The sequence below is a fragment of the Pseudophryne corroboree genome, chromosome 6 (genome assembly GCF_028390025.1).
Source record: "Pseudophryne corroboree isolate aPseCor3 chromosome 6, aPseCor3.hap2, whole genome shotgun sequence".
NCBI lineage: Eukaryota > Metazoa > Chordata > Amphibia > Anura > Myobatrachidae > Pseudophryne > Pseudophryne corroboree.
This window is the reverse complement of record NC_086449.1, coordinates 259,061,794-259,085,386: the sequence shown is the minus strand read 5'-3', so window position 1 is coordinate 259,085,386 and position 23,593 is coordinate 259,061,794. Positions and strand designations below refer to the sequence as shown.

General features: G+C 43.7%; 1 long non-coding RNA gene across 2 annotated transcripts in view; it reads left to right on the top strand.

Moving 5' to 3' along the window:
• LOC134935177 (uncharacterized) overlaps positions 1-22,648 on the top strand; it is an 87,558-nt gene extending 64,910 nt beyond the window's left edge. For both annotated transcript variants that reach the window (XR_010179963.1, XR_010179964.1), the window contains one exon: positions 22,445-22,648. This is a non-coding gene — a long non-coding RNA (uncharacterized LOC134935177). The remainder of the gene's footprint in view (positions 1-22,444) is intronic.
• The last annotated feature ends 945 nt before the right edge of the window (positions 22,649-23,593 follow it).

The following is a 23,593-nucleotide window of genomic DNA, read 5'->3' as shown; positions in this document are numbered from 1 at the left end:
CTGGATTTTTTTCAAAAATTTATTAAAACAACTAAAATCACAAATTTTGGACATTTTTTTGTTCCTAGAGTAATAGTAACCTCAATAACAGTAATTCCCAGTCATTTCCAATTTACAGTTTTGACCACCTCACAGCTCACAATATTCTTGAACAATATAGGGCAAAGGCTGACTGGTTTAATCTAAGCAGCTGGGCAGCTGGCACAAACACACGGTCTACATGTTTAATAGATTCCAGCGTAACCTGTAAAAAAGGTACAGATTGGTCCTCTTCATTCCAGTAGGTATCCAGGGGTTAAAAAACACCAACAAACACAGGAGATCTATGTGTAACCTTATAAAGCCCCTTTCCCAAATGTCAGTCTCCACGTGACTTCTGTCACTAGGAGAGCCGCTAGCCAATCAAGGAATGCCACTCCACTGATTGGCTGTGTGCTCCTGCACTGTCAATCACTGCTTTCCCCATACGCTTCTATGGTGAGAAAGGTCCTATAGAAGTATATGATGGGGTCTGTGGCTATGTGGTTACCCACAAAGTTAATAGAGGTCAATCTTGCGGTTGACCTCTATTAATCTTGCCGTCAACCACCATAATGCCACAGTACTCACCATACACATCTATGGCACAATGCCAGAGTCTACTGCGCCGTGAAGATGAGAGAGCCCACCTGGAGTCTGCAAACAGGCCCCCTCCTCTGTTAAAATGCCCATGACTCAGAGGCAGGATTTTTCCTTGCAGCCTCAGCAGCCATAAGAAAAATGCAGCATTATAATGTAGAGTCTGCATTTTAACAAACGGGGAAACACATTGATTCCAACACTTGTGGAATCTATGGGTTGGTGGGCGTTATCTCATGGTCCTGGGCAGGGAAAATGACAATTAATTTAATAGTTCTGGGCCGGGCTGGACTGCCCATCTGGCACTTCTAGCAAATGCCAGAAGGGCTGATGGGCTGATGGCCGGTCCAGCCACACATATAAATAGGCTGGCTGAGCAGCTCCACTTCCTGGCAATTAGAGAGACTGGGAGTGCTGCAAAGTCACGCCCCTGTTACTTGTAGTAAGCCCCTGTGAGCCATGGCCGCACCCCCTTGTAATGCCCACAGTGATATGCCACAGCTGTTTCACATCCCCGGCTCATCCTTGGTTCTGGGTGTGAAAACCAGAGCCCCAGTATATTATGCTTTTTCTCAAAATGAACTATATATGTAAATTCCACAAATCCTACACACCTACAGAAAATCAAAACTAATTTATTTTCTCTGTATGCAGAGAATATAGCAAAATCTGTTTTTTTTCCAAAAGTTTCAAATTGCTCAAAACCTTAATTAAATTGTGAATTAATTAGCTAAGCGTTCTAGTTTAGTAAATAGCAATTTTATTCCTAAGTCAAGTGAACAAATTACAACCAGGGATTTACAGTAACTGCATGGGCCAATTAAATGAATGGAAGAGAAGCTCCAGTAAATAAGGCATTTGAGAAAATATAAATAAAAACATAACCCTTTGTTCCTCAAATTCTTAGCCAGCGCTAATCAGCCTGGGCTGGTCTCTTCCAAAACAGGAGGTGAACCAGCATGGTATTTCCATGGTAAAGTGGTAATAAGCACCAGACTAGGAAATATAAGGACTTCAGGGACAAGCACAGACATTTCAAACAAAGGTTTCCAAAGACAGAAAGAAACAAAACCTGCATTTCACACTTGGGTTATCCTAATTCACCTGTCCAGGCCACTCCAAAACTGCAAATCCCACTACGCCCCCTAATTCACTGGCTCCCCCTAACCTCTGATGATGACCCTACATAACCTACCATACAATCATTAGGACAAGAAAAGGCCAGGCCTTTTGCACCTGCAAATAATATGGCTTTTCAGGAGCATATTGGGCTGTATCTCCGGGTTTAACTCCAGGAGCTATTCAATTACTAGCCTGCAGCTATTTCTCATTAACCCATAGATGTTGGGTTAAGTGCCCAAAATCTATTGGTTAGCCCCAGAGGCGTCATTGGTTCTGGTGCCACCTGGTGCGCACTCTTCACCGTCTTGCGCACCTAAGGTACGCTTGCGGCTGAAAAGGGAGCATGGCCTACATTGGAGGGGCGTGGCATCACTCCGGGGGTATCACAACATTGCCCGAAGAAGCTGGGCTGCCCCCAGAGACCAGTAAATGCAGTGTCACCTCCTCCTGTATGACAGGAGCCAAGTGCTGCCACAAGCCAAGACTGTCACACTGCAGCATCCGGCTCCTGTGAGTGTGAGAAGCTGGCATTTTGGTGTCACCTCCTCTAAGGGTGATATCTGGGTGCGGGCCGCACACCCCTTCTGACGCAACTTGTTAGCCCATGCAGTAACAACCAGAGGGTGCACTTAATGTGGATTTTCCTTGCAGCTCCTGGGGCTTGAGGAAAAAAAATCTGTGGTAAGTGCACCCTCTAGGGGTTACGACATGCTTAAGTGCCACTACTTAAATAGCTCCTGAGAGATGCATCTGTGTGGCTAATTTAATTCAAAACTGCACTAACATGCCTTTATTTATTCATTCTCCTGTGGCAACTGTTCAGGAGCCAGCAGTCATAGAGTCAGATTCACGTAAATTAGCATAAGCGCATATGCATGTTATTGCTTTTCAGTGTATGTGCAGAGTGATTTTACATATGTTTTGGTTTGCCAGGTGACAGGGCCGTAGAGAGCTTGACTTGGCCCTGGAAATGCATAGGGCATTCACTAATTATTGGAGGCATGGCCCCCTTAGCAAAAAATAATTCTAAAAAAGTATTTTTGTGGAGCTGCCCACTGAACAGGGGAGTGCCATGAGCCCCTCAGCCAGGGGCAAATACAGGGAGGGGGTGGTAGGTGATCACACTGCTCAGTGGCAGTAGGCCTCCTTGGCCCCACTATAGACCAGAACACATCAGCGTATGCTGTGGGGGGCGGTGCCAGGGCTGTCTTTTCATATAGACTCAATGGGCAGTTGGTTAAGGACCCCAGGAGTATAAGGGCACAAGGCTGAGAGCTGAGGGTCCCCTTTTTTTCAGGGGTACCAGATTTTTGAAAATCGTCCCTGGGGAACCAGAGATATCCGACTTCAGAGCAGTGGTCCCTATCTGAGACTGTTAATTGCTCATCCCAGCCGGATATCTTGGGTTCTGTCTGACTTAGAGTTTTATAGTCCAAAGCTGGGACTCTCACCTTTCAGTGGACACTGGCAGCTTGTCTCTACTATTCCCAGTGGTGTCGACAGAGTAGGAGAGGGGATACAGATTACCTGGGCCCAGGCATGCCAGGGGGCCCAGGCCAGAGCATACCAGTAGCCATTTTTTTTTTTGGGGGGGGGGTGCAGGATAATATTTTATCAAATATAAATCAGTGGGCAGGCGAGCAGCGGGTCAGGCCACCGAAAGGAGTAATGTTTGTGTGTGTCACCTGGCTGTTTGTCCCTTGTCGTGGGCGTCCACTTCCTGCCATAGCACCACTGCTAGGATCTCGTGACATGATGATGATATCATCTTGTGAGTCAATCTCTGCATCTGGCTGTAAATGGTCTCTTCAGAATCAGCAGGCTCCAGGCATCAGACAGGGACAAGGAGGGGCAGAAATGCAGTTGGCTGGGCGTGGCCCATGGGTTTAAGAAGTGGCACATCTCAGCTTAGTTGCAAGAATAAACAGCAGGGCTGGTCATCTTGTCGGGAGCTAGTCTGTTAGGCTGCAACACTGTGAGCTGAGAACTGTGACTGTGAGTGATGGACACAGCACTGCGTCTCATAAATTCTATGTAAATATTCAATAATATATGCATCCATACATTACCATGAGTGTTAGTAATATATATATATATATATATATATATATATACATACAGTATATACAGAGAGAGAGAGAGAGAGAGAGAGATATCTATATACATTTATTTATATATACATTCTACTAGGACTGGTGGCCTGTGCACATGTTTGATCTGTAGCCTGGTTCTGTACCATTGTGATTTTATCGATAATATATCAGTACGAATCTATTGCAGTACACCGGTGAACAGTTTTTTGTCACCAGACTGGAAGTGTTATATATACATGGGGCAGCCCATTGGGATGCCATTTTCAAACTACGTCTAAACAAAATCTTTTATACGGAGCAACTGTGCCATCATCTCTTAGGATACTTGGTCTCCTAAGACTTACGCAAGCAATGAACGCGTCTGTCTGTATAGTACATCCCACACTTTATTGCTGTATACCCCTGATGAAGTCTTTTTAGACGAAACCAATAGGGTTCACCAATCAATACCGCCCATGTACTGGAGTATGTGAATTCCTCCCATAGCTCACACCTTTTGTTAAAGGTGAGGGTGGAGTCTATTCCAAACTTCTTGTACTCAGACATGTGTTTGGAATAATTGGTTATACGATATTGTATGTCATTTAAAAAAAAATTTTTTAAGAAGTAAAAGAAAAACTTGAACTATATACTGTATGTCTGATTTTTTCTTCTTTTCTGGGTGATTTCTGGTGAGACGGTGTATTTTTAGGGAACCACGCCCTGACCATCTGATCCCTAATTGGCCTCGACATACTGAGTATTGGTCGATCCATCGAATGAACGGTTTCTCCCTGAACTGAACTCATAGTGATATATATTAGCGCACAGAAATACTGTTTGTTTTTATGCATATTTTTGGTTCCTACTAACAGAGGTTCCATCTTCTGTGCTGCTTATATAGCGCAAAATTAAGAATATTTCCTGTATGTATATATATATATATATATATATATATATAATTATATCTATCTATCTATCTATCTATCTATCTATCTATCTATCTATCTATCTATCTATCTATCTATCTATAAGCATACATATCCCGCTCCAGGGGGCCTGGGAAGATGTTGTACCAGTGCCCAGGTTTTCTCTTGGCAGCCCTGACTATACCTAGAACCAGAGATATCAGACTTTCAGGGGATGCGGTCACATGAATGGCGGTCAGGATCCCGGCGGTCAGGATGCTGACGCCGGGATCCCAATCGCTGACAATACCGATGGGTTGACATGCAGAAACACAGGGATTATTCCCACTCGTGGGTATCCACAACACCCATAGAGTGGGAATAGAACCTGCGGGCAGGTATTGAGCCACGCAGAATTGACTTTTTCAGTGGTTTCTGCTTGGCTATCTACTGATATGCGTATGCCCTGCCCAGGACTCAGGTACATTTATTCTGAATTTTAGGTTTATTCCTTTGTTTAGCTTATGTAGGTAAGTGCATCATTCAGGGTGACTCACTCCTCTTTTGTGTATTTGTTTATTTTTTGTTAGTTTGCACTGTGGGTGTTTTTTGGTGTGTGCAAATTTGCATTTACTTTGCAAATGTTAGCAAATTTGCTATTGCTAATACATTTGTGTTCAACCTTGAATCAGGCCCTATGGTGGTCATTCCGAGTTGTTCGCTCGTTATTTTTTTCTCGCAACGGAGCGATTAGTCGCTAATGCGCATGCGCAATGTCCGCAGTGCGACTGCGCCAAGTAAATTTGCTATGCAGTTAGGTATTTTACTCACGGCATTACGAGATTTTTTCTTCGTTCTGGTGATCGTAATGTGATTGATAGGAAGTGGGTGTTTCTGGGCGGAAACTGGCCGTTTTATGGGTGTGTGCGAAAAAACGCTACCGTTTCTGGGAAAAACGCGGGAGTGGCTGGAGAAACGGAGGAGTGTCTGGGCGAACGCTGGGTGTGTTTGTGACATCAAACCAGGAACGAAACTGACTGAACTGATCGCAGATGCCGAGTAAGTCTGGAGCTACTCAGAAACTGCTAAGAAGTGTCTATTCGCAATTCTGCTAATCTTTCGTTCGCAATTTTGATAAGCTAAGATTCACTCCCAGTAGGCGGCAGCTTAGCGTGTGCAAAGCTGCTAAAAGCAGCTTGCGAGCGAACAACTCGGAATGACCCCCTATGTCTTTAACACATGAGGTGTGACCTCATCCAATAACAGACAAGATGATTGACAGCACGGAATCAAATTATTCTTACTCAAACTTGGACATTGGTGTAAATTCACTTATTCAGGGCAAAACCAGATTTTTTTTAAATTAATGTTAGATACACATAATGCCAATCACTTTGCTGATCAGATTAAATGTTCCGATTACTGGAGTGTCAGGTCACTCTTCCAATATCGTGACCAGGATCGATGTCCGGGGATTTTCGACCCGGTTTAACCACTTCACACAGAAAAAGACCTTGGTTTACCAAGCTAATTACCAGGTCCTTTTCTCCGTCTGAAAAGGGTCATAGAAGTTAGTTAGTACTTTATCTCTTTCCACTTTATCTCTCTCCAAGCTTTGATAAACCTCCCTCTACATTTAAAAAAATAGAGTCAAGAGTTTATATTTGTTTGTTGCATTTATGTGATTATTTATGTGATTAAATACATTTGCCATGTGATGCATATTCAATAAATCTGTGTAAAGAAGCTCATGCTGTATTTGCATAAATCCAAGAATAACGTACACAGAAAATCTGTAAAGAGGGACAGTATTGATTGGTCTTATGTTTCCACACCAGGATGCCTTGTTAGTGCACGGAACATGCCAGGGCATGTCTGATGCAGTGATAGACATAGGACCTCTCATATGTGCAGTATAGTATATGTGATGTCTGGTCTTAGGTGACATGACAGCCAATTACTACTGAAGAAAGTACACAATAAGCACATAATAGCAGGATGATAATACCATACTTACTTTTTCTTATACTTTCCACTCAAAATCCATAGTCAGAAGGATTGTGTGGAGCCCCTCTTTCACGGTCTGTATACTATTTTGTAGTCTTACATAATGTGGCAACTCAACACAGAATATTTTGCTGCATTAGGGTAAAACCTACTGTGAAATATAATCCTCTGTCTTCAGATTAATATTATGACTATTTTGTACACTTTGTTAACCACTTGCACAGGACCGTAACTAGGTGTGTGTAGAAGGTGCATTTGACCTGTGGGCGCACCTTCTACATACACCCCGAATGGCAGCATATTCCCCCCACTGACAGCCGCTCCTCCCGTTCCCGATCTGCTGTGTCTGGCAATGCAGCCCCAAGCTCTGACCAGCGAGAGCCTTTGCCATATATTGTCAGCGGCAGCACTGGCCACCAGTAAATCCCCCGTGTTCTGCACTCCCGCGGCCCGCCCCCACTCTTGGCCTGCAGTGCAGTGTACGGGGGTTCACTACGGCTGGCCGGCGGTCGGGCTCCCGGCGACCAGCATCCCGGCGCCGGGAGCCCGACTGCCGGCTTACCGACAGCTTGGCGAGCGCAAATGAGCCCCTTGCGGGCTCGCTGCGCTCGCCACGCTACGGGCACGGTGGCGCGCTACGCGCGCCACACTATTTTATTCACCCTCTATGGGGGTCGTGGACCCCTACGAGGGAAAATAAGTGTCGGTATGCCGGCTGTCGGGCTCCCGGCGCCGGTATACTGAGCGCCGGGAGCCCGACCGCCGGCAAACAGAAGACCACCCGTGTACAGAGGTACTGGCAGAAGTGCAGGAAGAACGGAGAAATCATGTAAGTGCCTACACAGTACACTACTCTACAATACACTATATCACATTATACTATACTACACTACAGTACACTACACTACACTACAGTACACTATACTACTGTACATTACACCCAGGCCTGGCGCTACCAGCTCAGCAAAGGGATGCAGAGCAGTTAGGCGCCTGGCTGGAGAGGCACTCTCCTTGCTCTGCCGGCAGCATGAAGAAGCCTCCTCCTCCCCCTGGTGACAGCGTCATTGTGGAGGATTGAAAAGTGTGCAGAGCTACATGGACTGAGGGAGCGGGGCTTCATGGATGGAGGGGGCGGAGCTACATGGACCAGCAGACTGCTACAGAGGAGGACATGCTGCTCCAGTTCCAGCCTACCAGAATGTAATAAGTAAGTGGAGGGAGAGTGAGTGAGAGTTTGTATGTATGTATGTATGTATGTATGTATGTGTGTGTGTGCATGTGCATGGGGGCCAGGGGGGAATGTGAATAAGCTGTACTTCTGTGGGTGTTATGTGTAAGCTGCGCTACTACCAAGTGCGTTATGTGTAAGCTGCACTACTACCGGGGGCGTTACGTGTAAGCTGCGCTACTACTGGGGCATTTTGTGTAAGCTGCACTACTACTGGAGCATTTTGTGTAAGTGGCAATACTACTGGGGTGTTATGTGTAAGCTGCGCTACTACCAGAAGCGTTATGTGTAAGAAGTACTACTATTGGGGCATTATGTGTAAGCTGCGAGACTACTGAGGGCGTTATGTGTAAGCTGCCCTACTACCATGGGGTGCATTATGTGTAAGCTGCGCTACTACCAGAGGCGTTATGTGTAAGCTGCGCTACTACTGGGGGCGTTATGTGTAAGCTGTGCCACTACTGGGGGCGTTAAGTGAAAGCTGTGCTACTACTGGGGCGTTATGTGTAACTGCGCTACCAACTGGGGGCGTTATGTGTAAGCTGTGCTACTATCTGGATGTTATGTGTATGCTGCGCTACTACTGGGGGCATTATGTGTAAGCTGCACTACTACCGGAGGCGTTATGTATAAGCAGCGCTACTACTATTTGGCTGTTATGTGTAAACTGCATTACTACTGGGGGCGTTATGTGTAGGCTGTGCTACTACTGGCGTCATTATGTATAAGCAGTGCTACTACTGGGGCGTTGTGTGTAAACTGCGCTACTACTGGGGGCGTTATGTGCAAGCTGTGCTACTACTGGGGCGTTATTTGTAAGCTGCACTACTACCAGAGGCGTTATGTGTAAACTGCACTAATGCCAGAGGAGTTATGTGTAATCTGCGCTACTACTGGGGGCATTATGTGTAAGCTGCGCTACTACCGGGGGCATTATGTGTAAGCTGCACAACTACTGGTCTCGTTATGTGTAGGCTGTGCTACTACTGGTTTGTGATGTGTATGCTGTGCTACTACCGTGGGAGTTATGTGTAAGCTGCGCTTCTACTGGAGGCCTTATGTATAAGCAGCGCTACTACTGGGGCATTATGTGTAAGGTGCACTACTACTGGGAGCGTTATGTGCAAGCTTCGCTACTACTGGAGCGTTATGTGTAAGCTGCACTACTACCGGGGGCATTATGTGTAAGCTGCACTACTACCGGGGGACATTATGTGTAAGCTGTATTACTACCGGAGGCATTATGTATAAGCGGTGCTACTACTGGGGTGTTATGTGTAAACAGCGCTACTACTGGGGGCGTTATGTGTAAGCTGTGCTAATACTAAGGCGTTATGTGTAAGCAGCGCTACTACTGGAGGTGTTATGTGTAAGCTGCGCTAATAACTGGGGAGTTATGTGTAAGCTGCGCTACTACTGCGGGTGTTATGTGGAATCTGCATTACTACTGGGGGTGTTATGTATAAGCTGTGCTACTACTGAGGAAGTTATATGTAAGCTGTGCAACTACTGGGGGCGTTATGTGTAAGCTGCACTACTACCGGGGGTGTTATGTGTAAGCAGTGCTACTACTGGGGGCGTTATGTGTAAGCTGAGCTACTACTGGAGGAGTTATGTATAAGCTGTGCTACTACTGGGGCATTATGTGTAAGCTGTGCTACTACCAGAGGCATAATGTGCAAGCTGCGCTACTACCGGAGGCATAATGTGTAAGCTGCGCTACTACCGGGGGAGTTATATGTAAGCTGCGCTACTACTGGAGGCGTTATGTATAAGCGGTGCTACAACTGGGGGTGTTATATGTAAGGTGCACTACTAGTCGGGGCGTTATGTGCAAGCGGCTCTACTACTTGCGGTGAAATGTGAGTAAGATTGTGCTACTCTGTGGCATTTTAAATGGGAGTACTATTGTGTGGCCACATCCTTTCCTTGTGAGACCACATACCTTTTTTTGACAGGTACTGTCTCTTTGTAATGTATGGGAATGTGCAAATTTATAACTTGCAGGGAGGCGCCGCACACCCTAGCACCGGATCTGAGTACACCGTAAGGGGGGGGGGGGTGCTCTACCTGCCTTAATGTGTAAAATGGGACTCCACCTGTCGTAATGTGTAAAAGGGAGCTCTACCTGCCGTAATGTATAAAAGGGGACTCTACCTGCCATAATGTGTAAAAGGGGACTCTACCTGCCGTAATGTGTAAAAGGGAGCGCTGCCTGCCGTGTTGTGTAAAAGGGAGCTCTGTCTGCCGTAATGTGTAAAAGGGAGCACTGTCTGCTATATTGTGTAAAAGGGGACTCTACCTGCCGTAATGTGTAAAAGAAGACTGTACCTGCTGTAAAGTGTAAAAGGAGACTCTACCTGCCGTAATGTGTAAAAGGGGACTCTACCTGCCGTAATGTGTAAAAGGGGACTCTACCTGCCGTAATGTGTAAAAGGGGTCTCTACCTGCTGTAATGTGTAAAAGGGGACTCTACCTGCCGTAATGTGTAAAAGGGGACTCTACCTGCCCTAATGGGTTAAAGGGGACTCTACCTGCTGTAATGTGTAAAAGGGGACTCTACCTGACGTAATGTGTAAAATGTGACTCTACCTGATGTAATGTATAGAAGGGGACTTTACCTGGTGTAATGTGTAAAAGGGAAGTCTGCCTGCCGTAATGTGTAAAAGGGGGCTCTTCCTGGCGTAATGTGTGATAATGGCTCTGCCTGGAGAAATGTGTAAAATGGGGCTGTACCTAGTGTAATGTGTGACAAGAGCTCTACATGGCGTAATATGTAAAAGGGGCTCTACCTGGTGTAATATGTGTAAATGGTACTTCTGTGCGGCGTAATTTAAACAATGGAGACTACTGTACAGTGTAATATGAATTGGTATTATTTTGTGGCTACGCCGCTTCCCCATGAAGCCACGCCGATGCTGTTTCTTGCACACAGTGCTAAAATGTCTAGTTACGGCACTGCACTTACATGGCATGGTCACATCAGATGCGACCACACCAGGCTGGGCTTTCCCTGACTTGGTTGCATCTGATGCCAGTCAGAATCACCCATTGGGCAATGTCTGAGCATAGTTACAACTTGCGGGAGGCTCCCAATGTTTTGAGTAGTCCCCTGCAGCCAGGAAATAGGAGGCAGATCTCCCACATGCCACCGCTTCCTAGGAGATTATTTACAGTATTTAAGGTTCCATATGAAGGAGGTGGGGCTAAATAATGCAAAATTGTGTAATTTAGCCTCGCTCTTGCCCAGAGCTAGGGACATGCAAGTCCGGCCATGCACCCAGAAGTTGCAAGCAGAGTCTCGTCTCTCCAGGCTTCTTATGCAGATGAGACATACAAAGTAGGAAAGTATGTGTAAGAAGAACCTCCCGGCCTCTCTGCTTCCTGGTTGCCTCCCCTAGTGCCTGCCGTACACCCCTCAGCTTTCCTGTGTACACCCAACAACTGGAGAGAGTAGTAGCCACCAGGAAAATGTAAAGCCACAATGTTGCGATGGTCTGATCATCGATAGTCCAATATATTGGTCCATCAATGTTTAAACTGATGTTCATGAAAAATGTTTTACAATTTAAAAAAAAAATCATAATATCGTGTTGGATATGTATTGAACAGTTGTTCTCAACCTGATTCAATCATAAATAAACAGATAATTTCTGCGTGTTTTTTTTGGAAAAAATATTAGCTAATTAAGTGATTAATGCAGTGGTTCTCAAACTGTATGCCTGGGCACCCTGGGCCTGGGGTACCCCGGGACACTTGCAGGGGTGCCTTGAATTAATAGTCCAGGACCAATTTAAATTATTTATGGTCAATGTAATAGGCAAAACCAGTGCTGGTGGTTGTTAATCATACAATATGTGGCCAAACAGAAGACAATCTTGTCCCTCACCACACAATTGAACCTAAGGATGACATATAAACACAATTTACTAAATGTAATATTTCTTTCTGAATTTCAGAATAAGAAACTGTTGTCCTAGGGGTGCTGTGAACAAATATCTGATACTCTAGGGCACCATGATTCAAAAAAGTTTGGGAACCACTAGATTAATGTTATAGTAATCTTCTTTTATACAGTGAGCACCAGAACTATGTTTTTCCTAAAGACAAATTCACATACAGTAACGATTGTGTGGTCTTAATGTTTATGTTGTACACTTTGCACCATTTTCATATGTTTGGATCTGCATTATAGGTATGTTTGTGCTAATAGCATTTAATATAAAAATCACTGATTCTTAAAATATAATAAAAAATAATTCATGTACCTTTTGTGTAAGGCTCACACAGATAGGTTGAAAGTCACATGGACTGATTCACATTTGCACATAAAGTGACCATAGTGGTGTCCACTTTCTGTATTTGGAAATATTATTCAGGGTCACTATAGCAGACAAAAGCATGGTAACAACGATTTATTGTTGCAGGTTTTCGTGGGTCACCACTATTAATGAGATTGAGTTATTACGAACCAAATATAATGTGTAACAACACTATCTGTAAATTAAATGAACTTGTAACCGCAAGCATAAATCTGTAACGTTTCAATTAAAACACATGAATACTGTACTTTGGTAATCAACTACGTTAGCCACAAATAATGCTGTAGTGCCACTTAGTATTTACACAAACCAAAGTGCAGTATCCGAATGAGCTTGCCTAAACCATGTAATCACTAGCGTGTCCACAGGATGGCGCTAGATTGGATATGTTCAGTTTATGCTGATGACAAAATGTTCCAGCTATATCAATGTCCTACAGAGGATGCTGTAGAGTGAGTTCGCACTGTGCACAGTATTTGTAATCCAATAGGTGATGCTGTGGAGCAGCTACTTGTAAGGTATAGCACAAGTTTCCAATAGAGGGCGCTGTGGAGCAGCTATTTGTAAGGTATAGCACAAGTTTCCAATAGAGGGTGCTGTGGAGCAGATACTTCTATCACAGTGTATGCTCCCAATAGGGGGCGCTGTGTAACATATGGATGAGTGCACTGTACTGGCGGTAACCTTCCAATAGAGGGTGCAGTTAGTTAAACTGATGTCAGCATACAGTGGGACACAGAGCAAATAACACAGTCCTGGCACACACGTAGTGCTGCAGTTCAAGTAGGCAAGGGATAAATGGCACTATCCGTGTTTTCCTTGCAATTAAAGTGGTAAAGGGGGTTCACACAACCCTGTCCCTTAGGGCTTTCTGGTAAAGTGGCTGGCAGGCCCAAAAAAATCACACATGTCTGTCTCCTTGGAAATAGAGCCTTGCTGTGATCTGTCCAAAGAGGGGCTGTGACTTGGAAAGTTGGCAGGGTGGTCACTGTTGGCCTGGGTGACCATAGGTGGGGTCTGTCTGGGGTGAGGTACAGTACCTTAATATTATAGTTTTTTCACTGGTATGCTGCCCTGGGCTGTCTGGCTTATGCTGATTGTTTTGGGGTGCCATGCCCTGCACCTAGATATAGCGCTAGGGACCCCAATATATATATATATATACAGAGAGGCCTTGACGCGTCATGGGGGCTTACACATACATTTGCGCAGATATATGTAACGAGATCTCTGAATTCTAAGATATTGTATGGGATTTAAATCTGGTTACTGCTGTCATTCAGGGTGCTGGGGGAAACAAAAAGAGTACCTGCACTGTCTGCTGCTGTTGCTAGCTCCTGCCAGTCACTTCTCACTGCTGCTTTGCAGGGTGACAGCCTCCTGATGTGCGGCGTCTCCCCCTCCTGCGGTACACGCTGCTGATCCTGTGTGGCTGTGTCCCATCTCAGGCCAGCTCCTGCTGGTTTACTGCATCTTGCCACCATCAGGCTTCTCTCTACCAGGGCTCACCCTCCTCTCTCAGCAGCTCTCCTTTCTGCCTCCCCCCACACTCGACCAAGGCCAATCAGAATGCTCCCAGCTTCCAGCTCTACCAGGGATCCTGCTGGAAAGCCCAAGGTCCTAGTGCTGGACACATTTTCTCCCGGGTGCCATGGTTGCTTAGCAACCAGATGAAAAGGGTTTTAACCCTTACAGTGTCTGGATGCAGCTGGTGTAAACTAGGAAAAGGGATAACCCAAAGGGTTTGGTAATCACACAGACAATGCACTAGGGCCCATACCCACCCATTTACAGGAATACATTTATTTAAAAAAATATCATAAATTACCCCTCCTGTGGTCCCGCGCCACCTCTCCAAATGCTTCTATGCAGTGAATGGTTGTTAGCACTCTGACTAGTGGATAGATCCAGGTGCAGATCTAGAACAAAATGACAGGAAGGGGGGGGGGGGGGGGGGGGCATGACAGGGGACAGGTGGGCACTTTTGCACGCGCTCTTGAAAAAGTGGGTGTGGCCTTGCAACAAGGGGTATGTCCTCAGAGGGATTGCTATATCCATGAGCCTCACCCTTGTTTTAATCACGATGGATGCGTGTAGTCCATATTATAGCCATGGCCAAGACAAGTTATGTCCGACATGCCAGCTGGTGTTCTAAGCTCTGCGTATATAATTTCCCATTCACTGCACACCTCAAAGCACATATTGCCCCCTTCATTGGCCACCTTACAGCACCACATTCTGTTCCCCTAACCCGCACCCCAGTACTCACCGGTCTCCTGAGATTCCGGCGTTGGTCACATGACCGCCAGCATCCCGACAGATGGGATGCTGAAAGCATCCCTTGGCGAGTACCAGGACTCTGTCATAGCTTGGCCTAATCATTGTAGCTATCAATTGTTAATTACCGTCCCTAGGAACATGAAAAGTAGCAGTATGAGAAAATGGTATTTCCCAATAACAGATATGTACAGTATGCAGACATAGAAATATAGACAAATGAAAAACAAAATGAAATAGAATTATTCAGTAATGCAATAGGTTAACAGCCTTGAGCTCATGCTTGAGTCTAAAGCTAAGTAGATTCCCCCCCCCCCTCCCCGGTCTTTAACCCTAACCTTCCCTCCCGCAGCCTAAACCTAACTTCCCCCCTAACCCTATAAATTCCTTCACACAGCCTAACCCTAACCTTCCCTCCCTCAGCCTAAAACTAACCTCCTCCCTAACCCTAGCCACCCCTCTTGCAGCCTAAACCTAACCTCCCCCCTAACCCTAACCTCCCCTCCTGCAGCCAAACCCAAACCTCCCCTCCTGCAGCCTAACCCTAATTTCCCATGGTCCTAACCCTAATCTCCCCTTACCCCCGCTGTCTGAGGTGGGTCACATGGCTGTGATATCATCAGAGGTCCTTAAGCCCACTTGGACTAAGATCTACCCAAAGTTAACATCAGGTCAGAGTGTCAGTCAGAGTGGGTGCAGGTGGATCTTAGACAAATCCTTCAGCTGATATTGCTACCTTTACTCACATCAGGCAATTACTGCTGACTAATGCCCTGGAATAGTCTCTTCTACCAATTGAACATCAACCAATGTTTATTTAATGGCCTGGCCTGCTTAATTAACATTGCAGGTCAGAATAGTTTTATGAACCTTAATACAAGACACATGCAGCTACTTATTTTACAAAGCAGTTGATAAGGGCTTTGTAGTCAATGCAGTGGCTGGTACAAGTGCAGCTACTCTTGCCTTACTAGCCCGATGACAGGGGGGGACAAAGGGGACACCTGTAATGGGCCCCAAAGCTCAGGTGGGCCCCAAAGATCATGACCACAAAAAAAAGGGCTGTAGAACCTAATTATGTCTTTAAAATCATGCACTCCTGCCACCCGCAAATTAAGAACAAAAAACAATTTACAATTACAAGCACGCAAACCCCCCTCCCCCCCCCCATTGCCCAGTCACTTGGTCCAGTCCCTTGCGTTGCTGTCGTGACTCTGGACTGGAGCCGCCACCACAGATGACATTCCCCTGACCCCCGGACTTTGTACGGAGGGTCAGGGGAGAAAGGTGGCTATAAGGGGAGGGTGGTATTGCGGTAATCCGGATGCATTTCAGCCACTGCCCTCGATATAGAGAAGCCGCTGCCCATGGTGTGGGGAAGCCACCGGCTTCACCATATACCTTGTCCTTCCCTAATAATATCCCTTATAAAATCCTCATTCCGCCCTCTCCCCCCGGTGCCTGTCACACAGGATTGTATATAGGTATAATATATAGTGTGTATGTATATATGTGTGTATATATATATATATATATATACACACACTCTGCAGATGAAAGGCGGCACTCAGAGACGTTCAAATCAGTGACATAAAGTGACATGTTTATTCAAAGTTTTTGGGAGTCAAGCTCCCGTCAGTCATCAGGATAACAGAATACAGTGTACAGTAGTGCCGTCTTTCATCTATACCTGGGGCACATGCCCTAATGAGGAGGTATATGCCCTAATGAGGAGGTCACCGGTGCAAGTAACATCTGTTGGAGGATATGTTTGAGTGTCGGTTCATTTGGATTTTACATATATATATATATATATATATATATATATATATATATACATACATATATATATATTTGAAAAAAGAGCCAGCACCTCCAACTTAATACAAATGTATTTTATGCATTCAAAAATTTAATTCCAATAAAATGCAAAGATTGTGCAAAAATTCCACAATAAGCAGAGGATAATGGAGTTATACTCATCATTAATGCCAGGGTGGTCAGTATCAATCCTCATGCTTAAAATAGCCCTGAATCCGACAGCTGTTTTGGCGCTTCCATTGCGCCTTTGTCAAGGAATAACTATAACCTATACTGCTTACTAGGCCCAATCAGCATCACTTGTGACGTATGTTCACGGTGTGCTAGGCTTCCTGAATTATTAGAAACAAATGTTCCCCATAACACTACAAAGGCACTTCTTGAAAAATCCAACTAAAGAATCTATGTATGGCCCAGAAAAGACAAAAAAAACCATTGGTGACACGCCCCTCAAAATATTACCCAGTGGAATCCAGAGGCAGTCATATAGACATATTCTACGACTCAGTCCAAAAAGACTTCAGGAAACTAAAAATAGGGAAAACTAAATAAGATAACAACTTGAAACCTCAGGAAGTACAAGCAATTAAACAACTCAGGTCTTGTCATCAAACAAGCGGACAAAGGAGGTGCAGTCATAGTACAAAATAGGGACTCCTACCTACAAGAAGCCTTCAAGATACTTTTGGACGAGCACACATATTTAAAACTGGAAAAAGATCCAACAGAGGAATATATGAAACAACTTTATAAACTCCTTATAGATGCAAAAACAGAAGGAATTCTATGTGAGAAAGAGTTTGATTTTATTTATACAAAGAATCTAAGAATTGCTGTATTTTATCATATACCCAAAATTCATAAAAACAAAGACCCTCCCCCGGGAAGACCAATTATATCTGGAATTGATTCCCTGAGTGCGAGTTTGTCCCATTACCTGGACCTAAAACTTAAAAAATATGTAAAAAAAACCCAAAAATCTCAAAGATTCAACTAGTCTACTGAGAGATCTGAAAGACATCAGTTGGGATACTTAATACCTATGGATAACAATTGATGTACAAGCATTGTATTCATCAATCCCGCACAAGAAAGGATTAGAAGCAGTACAGAAAATACTGGATACAGATGCAGATTTAAATCAAAGTGATAAAGATTTTGTCATCAATGGAATAAAGTATGTCCTGGAACATAATTACTTCAAATTTGAGGGTGACTTTTACCTACAAAGTTAAGGGACAGTGATAGGTTCTAAATTTGCACCGGCTTATGCAAATATATTGATGGGACATTGGGAAGACGAATTCATCTACAATACCAGGTTTGAGAACAGGAATATCAAATTCTATAGAAGATACATAGATGACTTGATACTAATCTGGACCAACGATGCTTCCACCATAGAAGATTTTCTATCCCACATAAATAAGAACAACTACAACTTTAAATTCACTCACAATCAGAATAAAGATACCATTGACTTTCTGGACCTTAAATTGGAAGGACTATCTACAGGACAAATTAGAACGTCCACATTTTTTAAAGAAACAGATACAAACAGCTACATTCCGGCAGAAAGTTGCCATTAACCAAGTTGGAAAAACAATGTGCCATATGCTCAATACTTAAGGATCAGAAAAAACTGTAGTCGAGATGAAGATTTTCTTAATCAATCTAAAGTAATCACTGAGAGATTTGTTACAAGAGGATACAATGAGGAGAAACTAGAATCTGACAAGAATCGGGCTTTCAAGAAGGAAAGATCAGTGTTAATGGACCAGCAGCAAAAAAACAGGGACGTGCAGTCAGGGGAGGCAATGCCTCCCCTGTGATTAATTATTAAAATCATACAAAGAAGATACATATGACACATAGTCTGTGTCATAAGTATCTTCTTTATTTAATTGTAATAATTTGATGAGTTCAAATGACTTTGGGAGGCACTGATAGCAGTGCCTCCCATAGATAATGGGAACGGGGGCAGAGCGGGGGGCGGGGCCAAATACTGGGCTGTAAAAGCCCATGAAAAAAGATAGGGAAAGCGGCACTGAAACAAGTGCCTCGCTGACAGGGACACCACTCCCATGTCAGCGAGGCACCTGTGATTGGACAGCGGATCCAGTGCTGGATCCGCTCTCCAATCACCCACGCGACGCTGGAGGGGGAAGAGGCGGCGGGACCCGGCGGCTCTGACTGGCATTGGAGCGATGGGCCTGAACCAGGAGTGAGGGGTGAGTTCTATGCTTGTGTTGTCTCATGTCGCGCAGCTAAGTCCCCGCAGTGCTCACCTCTCCACCTGGCCCTCCGCCTCCAGCCGCTGCCGCCTTCTTCCTGCCTGCGGCACTGTGACTTGTGTTGCCAGGCGTCCCGTTACTAAGCAATGGGCCGGGAGCTGCGCTGTCTGTGAGTGAGTGCGACCGGGCGTGTTCTCTCTCTCTCTTTCTTTCATTTCCCCCTCCCCTCTGTAAGTATTTATTTTAATTCATTTTTCCAGGTGCCGGGTCCCTATAGGATTCTACTGGACAAGTGGACGTGATCAGCGTGGGATGTAGGTAAGTAATCTCTCTCTCTTTTTACAGGTACCCCTATTGGATTCTACTGGACAAGTGGACGTGACCGGCGTGGGATGTAGGTAAGTATGTGTGAGTGTGTTAGTGTGTTTTAATAAATTTTTACTGTCATGGTGTGTTTGTTGTGTTTTTATTTGGGTATTTTTTGTTGTTGTAGAACTACAGGTACCAGCGGGCCCGTTATTTCCCCGCATGCTGGTACTTGAGGTTCTCCAAGTACCAGCAAGTGGGGGAGGCTTGCTGGGCCTTGTAGTTCCACAACAATAAAACAATACTCTTTTTTTAACACTCTTATGGCTATCAGCCTGGCACCCACCGCCCAGGGGTGCTGGGGACAGCCTTGGGCTTCACCCCTGACCCTTGGGTGCCTGGAAGGGGAAAACCCCTTGATTTAAGGGGTCCCCACTCCTCCAGGGAACCCCGGCCAGGGATGACTAGTTGGAGGGGTAATGCCACGGCCATAGGGACCTACATAAATGTGTCCCCTGGCTGTGGCATTATGTCCCTGGCTAGTGGAGCCCGGTACTGGTTTTAAAAATATGGGGGACCCCTACATCTTTTGTCCCCGTATTTTTGGAACCAGGACCAGACTAAGAGCCCGGTGCTGGTTGTCTAAATACGGGGAACCCCTGTCCAATTTCCCCCCAGTATTTAAACAACCAGGACCGGCTCAAAGAGCCCGAGGCTGGTTATACTAAGGAGGGGGGACATCACGCTTTTTTCCCCCAATTTTTTTTAACCCATTCAGACCCGTTTCCATTAAGTTAATGGAAGCCCTGGACAACAAAATTGCATTCATGTCCACCTCCTACTCCCTTCCCAGTCCCAAACACTAATTTATTTTTCTATAAAAATGTACAATATATCACAAGTATGATGAGCAGGCAGGCAGTGGGCATTGGCGGCATTGGAGTGAGATGCAAATTAGTGGCGTAGGGCTGGGTCAGTTGATGGTGGGCAAGTTTGTAAGCCATTGGCGGTGGCAGAGGGCATCGACTCAGGGGCAGTAGCGGGCATTTGTTCGGCGGTGGTAGGGGTCATCGGCAGATTCGGCAGACATTATGGCTGTAGTGCCTCACCAGCCACTGACCTCACCGCACGCCACTGCAAAAAACCTATGTAGAAGCATCTAGAGGGAGATTATTTCTTACCCAGTATAACAAAGAAAATTGGAAAATTTGGAAAAACACTGGAATATACTCCTTGCAGATCCAGTCCTGGGCCCACATCTCCCTAACAAACCCTCCATATCCTACAGAAAAGCTCCCAATCTGAAAAGTATCATAGCTCCTAGTTCTTTGAAAAATGTGAAAAAAGCTACTAAAACCACCACCAATCCATTTGTTAATAAGAAATCAGGTTGTTACCCTGTACGAAATGTAAATGTTGCAAATAGATGGAGAAAAATCCAACAATATACGATAAAGGGATAAATAAGCCAATTAAACATAAGGATACCCTCAATTGCTTTTCAGATATAAGTAGTTTAAAATTCACAATACTTGAACAGATTAAGGAGGACCCAAGGGGAGGTAGTAGGGCGTTAACTCTCTCAAAAAGAGAGTCCTATTGGATTTATACTCTAAACACCTTGACACCTTTCAGCCTAAACGAAGGCATTGATATAGTGTCATTTTTATAAAAACAAAACTAATCAAACTGTGAGCTAAAGACAAAAACTTCAAAATTAAACAATAAAAGAATTATAATAAAATAGATCCATGTAATAAACTATGTCCTACAACTCAGCGGAATAAGGAAATAAGGTAATAGGCCAATTGTAGACTTCCATTGGTACTGATTCTAACGTTATACAACTCTTATTGGGTAATTTTAAAGTAACCATGAATAGATAATATGTATCTTCCATATTGCATTTGGGTTTTGATCTATAATGCGATAACTTTTCCAACTTCTGTTCCAATTTGTTAGTGATACGATAATTATGTAGTTGGGTATGTTATATGCATGTTATTATTAATGAGATTGGAGATTTTACATACACAACACTTACACTATATCACACTTATCAAATATATTATATAATTAATATACATACACAATATCATATTACTTAAACTAATAGAAGATAAAATAACATTAGGGAAGGGTTAATAATAATATTAACAGAATTTGAGGTTCTTGATATGTATTACAAATACTGAGCGAGTAATCTTTAATCTTTAAATATTCTTTTAACACTAAATAAATATAGTTATTTCACAGTAAATGATAATATTTAAGTATTAGATTAATATATTTCACTGTTATGATAACACTAATAAAGTTTATGCAGAATTAGATAAGTACAATAGTGGAATACACGCTGTCAGCGTTATTCCGCGCCATTTACAGTACATGGAACGCAGGCTGTCAGCTTGCATTCCACTGCCCAGCACAATGGAGCCGAAGAGAGGCGGGGAACAGACCAGGAAGCGGCATTGAACCGCGAGTGGAACGGAGGCAATGAGCCTGTGCTCCACAACACACACTGAGCCACCGATGTAAACTAAAAAATAGAGACACTTAAAATGAGGCGTGGGAGACATAAGGGAAGTGGAAATAAGCCGCAGGTGGAACGCAAACAGGCTATTAAGCCCTTATAAATGCCGGTATTCAACTCCCTGATCCACTAATGTATAAAAATACTAACAATTAATAACACTGGGAACAATATGGATATAAATAAAAATGAAGATTTAATAGTAATTTAGGAATATACTTACTGTACTACTACTAACCAATAAGAAATAAAGAGGAAGTGATTAACAGGGGAAGGGGTATAAATGGACTGAACTGGGGCATTGGCCTCATTGCAGGACTGAGCTCTAAGCTTCGAAGGCTTTGTGCTGTCACTGATACCAACTTGAATAAAAGTCTACCAATAAGACTACACAATTAGTAGAGAACACAACTATAATAAGTATCAATTACTGTATTGATCAAAATGACTACATTTGTATTCCAGTCTCATCAATAATATCACAAAAAGAGTGTTATGTACCACATCATTTTATTGAAATCATTTTTCTGTAAAAATATTAAACTTTTTTTGTAAAACATATTATAAGTATCAACTATTAAAAATATAAGATTGACTGTACATTCATCTTTCATATCTTCTGTAGATACGATTTTCTGTTACCTCATTGTTGGATTTTCTAATCATATTGTAACGTTAGTCCTCATACCTTTCTTGCTGTTAAAAGAAGCAAGAATAGTGAACTTATTCAAGTTCACGTATATATTTTGAATGTTATAATACATTATGTATTGGGAAGTTCATGTCTAAAATTAAGTTAGCCAGTTTGATTGGAGTGGACTCTATGTACCCAGTAGAATTTGTGAACCAACTGTACACCGTATCCTCAGGATTGATCTTAAATTATGAAATATGCTAAAATGTTTTTGTTTTTTTTATATTGCTCTTGTATATATTTTTACACTGTTCTGTTATATATGTTGCATTTATTGAGACAACCTTCTTTTTATGTTTTAGTCTTATGTATTGTGGCACCCCTGATGAAGTCATAGATGATGAAACGCGTTGAATGATTTCATCTCTGGAGTCACAAATGAAAGGAAAAGAAGATGTCTACCAATCATTTGTTGAAAAACTGAATTGTACCTGCTTATCAATCATTGTCTTGGTATAGGATTTTAAGATTTCCATGAACGATTTTAAGAAAGCATTTTAATAAACATGTGTATTTTGAGAATAATTTATGTGGTTGTACTCACTAAACAGCTTGATAAAAGGGATTAAATTGTTTGTACTATAGAGACGAATCCAAAGGGCACTAATCCCCAGAAATGTAGGAATATTAGGTGCCCCCTAAAGAAACAACTCGACTCCTATCTAAGAGGTCCATTCGGGTAGAGGACCAATCTGTGGGGTTGCTGCCGACTACAAGAAAGTCTGTAAAAATAAAATAAAAATTATAAAAATACTAAGGAATATTTTAAGAATATCTGGTTATAGAAACTTTACCATTTGTAACAATAGCATCATTTAAAGTTTGGAAGCGCAGTACTAGTTATTAAATATTTATCTATATACATATATACATATATATATATATATATATATATATAGAGAGAGAGAGAGAGCGAGAGAGAGATTTTTTTAAAACCACCCTCTACTTTAAAAGTAGGGGGTTGAGGGCGCCCCAGAGATATCAGTGTACCGGGCCCCAAAATTTCTGTTGCTGGCCCTGCTTTCTAGGCCCAATCAGCAGCACTTGTGGCGCATGTTCACGGTGTGCTAGGCTTCCTGAAACAAATGTTCCCCATGTCAGCAGCAGCTCGGTATAGGCTGACTGAATGCTTGAGGGACATTTGATGCTGACATAACCAGCATCCGTGCTGGACCGCCTATGAAAGCTCCAGAATAGGTTGTGTGGTGGCTGCAATCAGCATTAGATAAAGTTCAGTACTCTCTTCACTCCACATAAGCAGCCATAGGAAGCAGACCAGCAACAGGTGCAGCATGGCCCATGTCTCTGGTCCCCTTTCTCTCGGCACGTACTCAGCACCATGCTGTTGCTGCCGGATGCCAAAGCATGTCAGACTACGGAACAACGGCGCCGGCCATACTCTGCTTTATGGTCAGGCCAGCCCTACAACATTCATAACTGGCCAGGGGAGG